Here is a 6,137-nt window from a genome sequence, read left to right on the forward strand (position 1 = left end):
AAGGTTCGCTTTCGGTGCAGTAGAGTGAATCCAGGTTGCTGCGAACCGGCGGTGGAGGCCGGGAGAAGCGACAAATGGTTCTAAAACTCAATTACAGCGTCGGTGCCTTCTTACGCGATTTGGCCCAGCTTAGGGCGGGAAGGTTGCCGGGCTGGTTGCAGTTGTAACTGGCCGCTTTGCGAACTCCAGCGGGGCCAGCGGCAGATCGGGCATATTTTTAGCGCACCGGTGGCACCGGATTAGGCACCGGTGTTCCGGGAGGTTGGCTGCGATTGTAGCCTGGGATTCTAAACATTTGCCGCCATCGACACCCAACGGTCACAGCACGGTCGAAGGCGGAAGCCAGCGCGCAGCAGGCGTTCAAGGCCCATGGATTAAGTCCCGCGTCCTAAGTCCATACAGGTTCTGGCCCCGCTGTAATCCGAGACGAACTGCTCGCTGCTCGGTCGTGCCGGTGTGAAGCGTACCGGTTTGCCCGCGGTAATGAGGAAAATTTTAATGAAGAAACTAGATGCGTTACGGGAAATTGATGGTAATTAGGTGGAGATAGCAATCGCCGCGTATCACGTTCCGCGGCCGGCATATCGGCAGGAAACCATGCCGAGGCCAAGCCGAAGACTCATGATCCGCTAATAGTAGCCATTTACGAAGCCAGCACGGGCCAATGCGTGCGGCGGATTTACACACCAACTATCATTAGCTGGCAAGTGCGCTCCGACACGCCTTCTAAGCGGCCATGATCGTCGGTTGGGATAAGATCGGTTCTTTGAACTTTGAGGCCGGCCAGAAACTTACGGAATATGAGCCGCTACAACCCGTTTAACGACCTACTAATTGAGGCTAAATTGAGGGTGAAACAATGTGAAATTGTGCAACGGATATTGCATAAATTTGTCGTACTTACGTTGTCGTAAAGATCAATCTATAATTATGAAAGAAATTCGGAAAAAGCGAGTGATGAACGGTATCGTCCAGTACGTGCCACCAAATAAATCTATTCTCTCTGGCCATTAATGCCAACGTTAGACTGTAAATGACTCTTGTCACTGTGAGTGTCCATTCAGCACGCACCACTGTAGTCAAGTTTAAGGAGAAACTAAAGTACAGTTACTTGCCGAGCTGGTGAAAAATGAAGTAAGTAAATGACTGGCAACAAAATGTGCACCGTTCGCTGCTCAACCCCTTGGATTGTTCGTTCGGCGAGTTTGAAGACAGAAGCGAGGCAAAAAGGCCAACACTGTGTGACGGTTTCCGGTTCGGTGTGCTGCAGAGGGATTTACTTTACACCCGACCGACGAAAATGAGGCACGGAAAGCGGCCACAGAGTAACAGTAACAGCAGTAGTAGCAGCAGAAAAGCATTAGCCACCGGCAGTGGTTTTAAATTAACTTTTCAGCAAGTACGTGTTGGGTGTCGTGTCGCATGCCCCGCGGGCCCCGCCGTTAAGGAGCGGCTGACGCCGACGACGACGACGACGAGAATGCACAAATGGAATGAGCGATGGGTTTCCCGGTTCCCTGCCGCGGGAAGTTCAAGGAGTTTAAGCCGAGTGCGAGCCCTACGACCGGAGCCTTTCATCATCGACCGCGCTTTAGCAAACTGGAGCTTCTCGCAAATGGCGAACGAGATCTCTTAGCCACCGGCGGGCGGTATGTCGCCAAAGGGCAGCACACGCCCTGCCGTTGATACCACAGCCCGGCCTTATCTCCTCGGGACAGCAAATCCTGCTTTTAAAATGTTATCCTCTACAGCAAGCCACAACACCACAACGCCACTCGACGCCGTTTAAGACACGGGGCATTGAATTACGCGTATTTTGGTTTACGTCCCGCAGAAATGGCGCCGCTGTCATGAGCATTCACCCAGCTCGTCCTTTCAGCGGCCATAGTGAGATGAGACGGACCGCACTACGAACATGTTATTTATCATAGCGCCACAATGGTCACGTGGTGAGGAATGTTTCCGTCACAGCGACGTTGTATAGTCACGACTCTGTTACAGAACTAGCCCCGGTAGCCCGTGACGGAAAGGATGGCTTATAAATTATTAAACACCACAGTGTTGCTTAGCAACCTACGGTTACAAAATGACTCCGGGGATGTTTAACAAAGAGAGGAGGGCCACACATTGTTAGCAAAACTAAACACTCGACGGCCAAACAATGCGTGCTCTTGAAATTCGACTAAAGTGGGCAAAAGTGATAGCCCTCCCCGCCCGAAAATGGATGCCGAAAGATATTTCACCAATCACGTCCATGGAATTGCAATAAAATCAAAGCCGACCGACCAACCACTCGACGGAGCGCCAAAATTCAGTCGGCAACACTGGCAGCACTCATCGGCAGCCCCACCGGCGTCATGTCACCGTCAAGGATCGCTAATGAAAATTGTTTCCATCTAACGCACGTCAACCCGGTCCGATGCCGGCCGGTTCACGTTCGGCGTGGCCGTCCCGGGACCAACGGGGGCCGCATAATTGCCGGACGATTGGAGTGCTTTATGTCCAGCCATCAAACGCAGCTGCCACGCGGCAAGGGGCTGGCGTAAATAGCCCCCGAAAGCCGAAGTTAGCGAAAGTTTAATTGAATCAAATTGATTTAAAATTAAACATAAATTTTCATTCCACATGCAGCGGGTCATCGTGGGTCACGGATACACGGACGTCCAGACACATTACCGTCCACCGCCGGGAATGAACTCATCCGTCCTTCGGGAGGGTGCGCCCCCCGAAGTGTCCAGTGGATCCTCGCTCAGGTTCGCCATCGCGCAGTGGCATTTTCTGGCGAACTCTGTAGTCCGAATTTCACTCCCACAGCGTCCCCGGGATCCTTATCACCGGCGACTGGCAGCTGGCAGACGGTGACACAAAGAGAGGACACACACGTTCGCAGGCAGGCAACGACCAACAGGAAGACAACCGGTCACATTCTGTCATTGGCATCCGCTTCTGGTCCGGTATCCGGTGGCTGCAAACCCGGCCCCTTCCAGCCCCGTTGGCCTGTGGGCTGTTTTTCGCCGAAGGCTCATACGTCATCGCTCGGCCATCATCAGTCACCGGAAGGGAGCCACAGGCAGGGACGACCGGAGGCCCAGCGACCAACCGACCGAACCGGTCTGCCTGCGACGTGGTGATGAATTCTCTTTAATGCCCAAAGCAAACAAGCTGTGCCTCATTTGGTGCCCCTACAACAGCTGCTGGCGACGGGTGTCTGAGGGCGGAAACGTCCCCCCACACACACCACACGTGGCTCGTTGATATTCATGCACCGTGGGTCGGTGGGTTGATAAATATTGGGCACGGCATCGAGTGCGCGAATTTTCCGCAAAAATGGAACGACGTATGGTAAAAATTTCGAACACACGTCGTGCGATGCCATCAAAGTGCAAAGCCTACTCCTGAACGGCAGACGGCCCCACGCCATTAGAGGTGCGCAGGTGAGCTGAATTAGGGGCCGGAGTTTTGACGGATGGCTTGCAGAACGGCTCGCAGAACGAGTCAATCTCATCTCGTTCTGCCGTAATGGCGCGGAAGCGGCGTTAATTATGCGACCAACGACGTCACGTGCGCGGCAAGAAGAAAGTTCCGGTTAACTTACGAAAGTGATCGTGCTAATTCGTTTGATGTTTTGTTGCCAGAATTGCTTGAGCTTCGGCACTCGATCCGATCCTAAGTGTTGGAGTGTTTCGGAGAATGTTTTGCGGCGTGATTCTCTAGAATACACTTGCTGATTTTCTATCAACCCCCGTAACTAAGTGGAGCTCGCCATGTGGTGCCAGGCAAGGCGACAATTTCGGCCACTTTTAATTTCCATGGTAATTAATGTTAATCAGCTCTAACACCATCTAAATTTCTGATCTATATTTAATCGATTCGGCGAAACCGAAAGCGAAAAGGGCATCATTTCGATTTATAATTATGGACCGTCTTCTGGTGTAAAAGCACCGAAAACCAGCATCGGAAAAATCCTAACAAACAGTACCAGGACACCGATTAGCTTAGCCATTTAGCAGAAAAAATGGTCCACAATTTACGTCCCATCAGAAGTCGCATTGGTTGAGGCCTTCTGAGTTGTTCCATACGTCAGAGGACCTCATCCATAGCCTATCTCACTCGCATCTCGCCATTCCCAGCACTAATTGCACACAGCTTTGCCGCCGATTGCTCAGCGGCTGTCTTTGATCTGCTCAACCGGACGTCCGGTCACGTGAAATCCTTCAAACAACATGATGTGCCCCGTGATTTGTTTGTATAAGACCATTCCGTTTGCTTTGGCGGACTCTAAGGAACGGTCGGTAGGACTGCTTCCGAAGAAACGCACAATTTAATGCTGAGCTTCTAATCCGATGCGCGATCATTAAATTGCCAGTTGTTGCTGTGCGAGGTTCCCAACAAGAACTGCCACTACTGGGTTGATCAATAAGTTTTGAGGTTCAGTAACAGAGGGCGCTACTACTTTTCATATGAACGTATGTGAAGTTTCATGTCGACTGTCACTTTTCTTTATTTAAAAGCCATTTAGTATCGACGTGTCGTAGTATTTTGTTACAATGGAAAAAATGAAGTAACGTGAAGTTATTGAATTTTTGTTTTTTGAAGATTTAAAAGCAAAGGAACTTTATGATAGCATGTCATACGTGTTCATAAATTGGAATCTCATTGGAACAATTTGATGTTCAGAGAGACTATACTATACGATAATAAAGTGTATTTCAAACCGTAGAATTGTGGTTTTTCTTATCGAACCGCAAAACTTACCGAACAGCCTGCTATTGATGCGGTTTAAAGGCTAATCATCCAATGTTGCGTGACCTACTAATAGAAAAGAGGGTTGAATGTTGCAAATGGCGGAGCAAATAAATGGTCATTGTTTCGCTTTCGTATCGTATTAAACTGGTGAGCATCGCCTTTTATGCCGCAGAAATAAGCGTTGATTAACTCGTTTTATTTGCTCACCATTGTAACAATAAAGCACTGTTCAACTACACTTTAGTATAAATTACACACGTAACTTCACATGCGTACCATTTTAGTGCGATCTCCGGTTACCGCTCGTGCGGGCAACGAGCGGAAAACCGCAACCCGGCTGGGCAATAACAGAGACCCGGTGACTCTGGTCTTGTAAAATGGCCGCTGGGAGCTAGCTGCAGTTCCCGCAACTACGCCACGGCTTGTTTTCTGAAGCTTGACAGTATCCTAAAGCGATAGCGGTGGCGTGGTGCAGCATAAAATTGATAATCATGATAAATGGGGATTAGACTTTGCAGCTCTGGCCAACATTATAACACGCTCCAAATTCCAGCCGCCTTTTTGTGTGCCCCGGCCGCCCGTTTAAGCCGCCCAGCCGGGACACATGTGGTGACGTCCTCGCCAGCCACACACACCGTGCCTGGCCGTTTTGTAGTGAATTAAATTCCTAAGCCAACTCTTCGTGTACTCCAGGCCGGCCCATGCCATGCTACTCATAAGTGGGTAGTTCGGTGTCGAGTACATACTTCTCGCAGTTCTTTCCAGTTTTTTCCATGGACAACTTTATGCTGCCTCCCCTTTCAGGTTTAGTAGCTTAATTTGACCACTTACGGGCACTTCGCAGCGACGCCATAACCCTTCGCAATAATGCGTCGTCCAGGCTGTCGGCTCCGTGCGCACCGACACCGGCACCGTCGGTCGATTAGAAGCTTGAGTCTTGTCTTCTAATCGGTAGTAATCAGTTAAGTGTTGTGAATTTATGAACCTTATCGAGGGGGGGCCTGGTGAAGCACCAGTCAATGGCCGAGCCGTAGAAGCTGTTCGATAGTGAACGCTGCAGATTAAGCGCCTTACGCACGTTCGATGCGACTGCAGATTGGGGCGATTGGGGTTTTGTGCCGCATTTTGTCCCTATTGTGTCGCCATTGAAAGGTTCCGTTTTTTTCCTCTGCGTACCGTTGTCGATTGTGCGATAAATTGAGTTAGAAGGGTCAATTGGGCCTGCCTCCTGTCTTGTTGAAGTATGTATTCTACCTCCATGCAATCACCACCGATGGGCACGGAATACCCAATGAACCGTGTTGTAATATATTCGCATTTCACCAACCATTAAAAACTTTGCGGCAGACCCTTCGGTCCGATCGCAGCAACCCGGGTTGTAATGCCCTTTC

This window comes from Anopheles cruzii, chromosome 3 (assembly GCF_943734635.1).
Source record: "Anopheles cruzii chromosome 3, idAnoCruzAS_RS32_06, whole genome shotgun sequence".
Taxonomy (NCBI): Eukaryota; Metazoa; Arthropoda; class Insecta; order Diptera; family Culicidae; genus Anopheles; species Anopheles cruzii.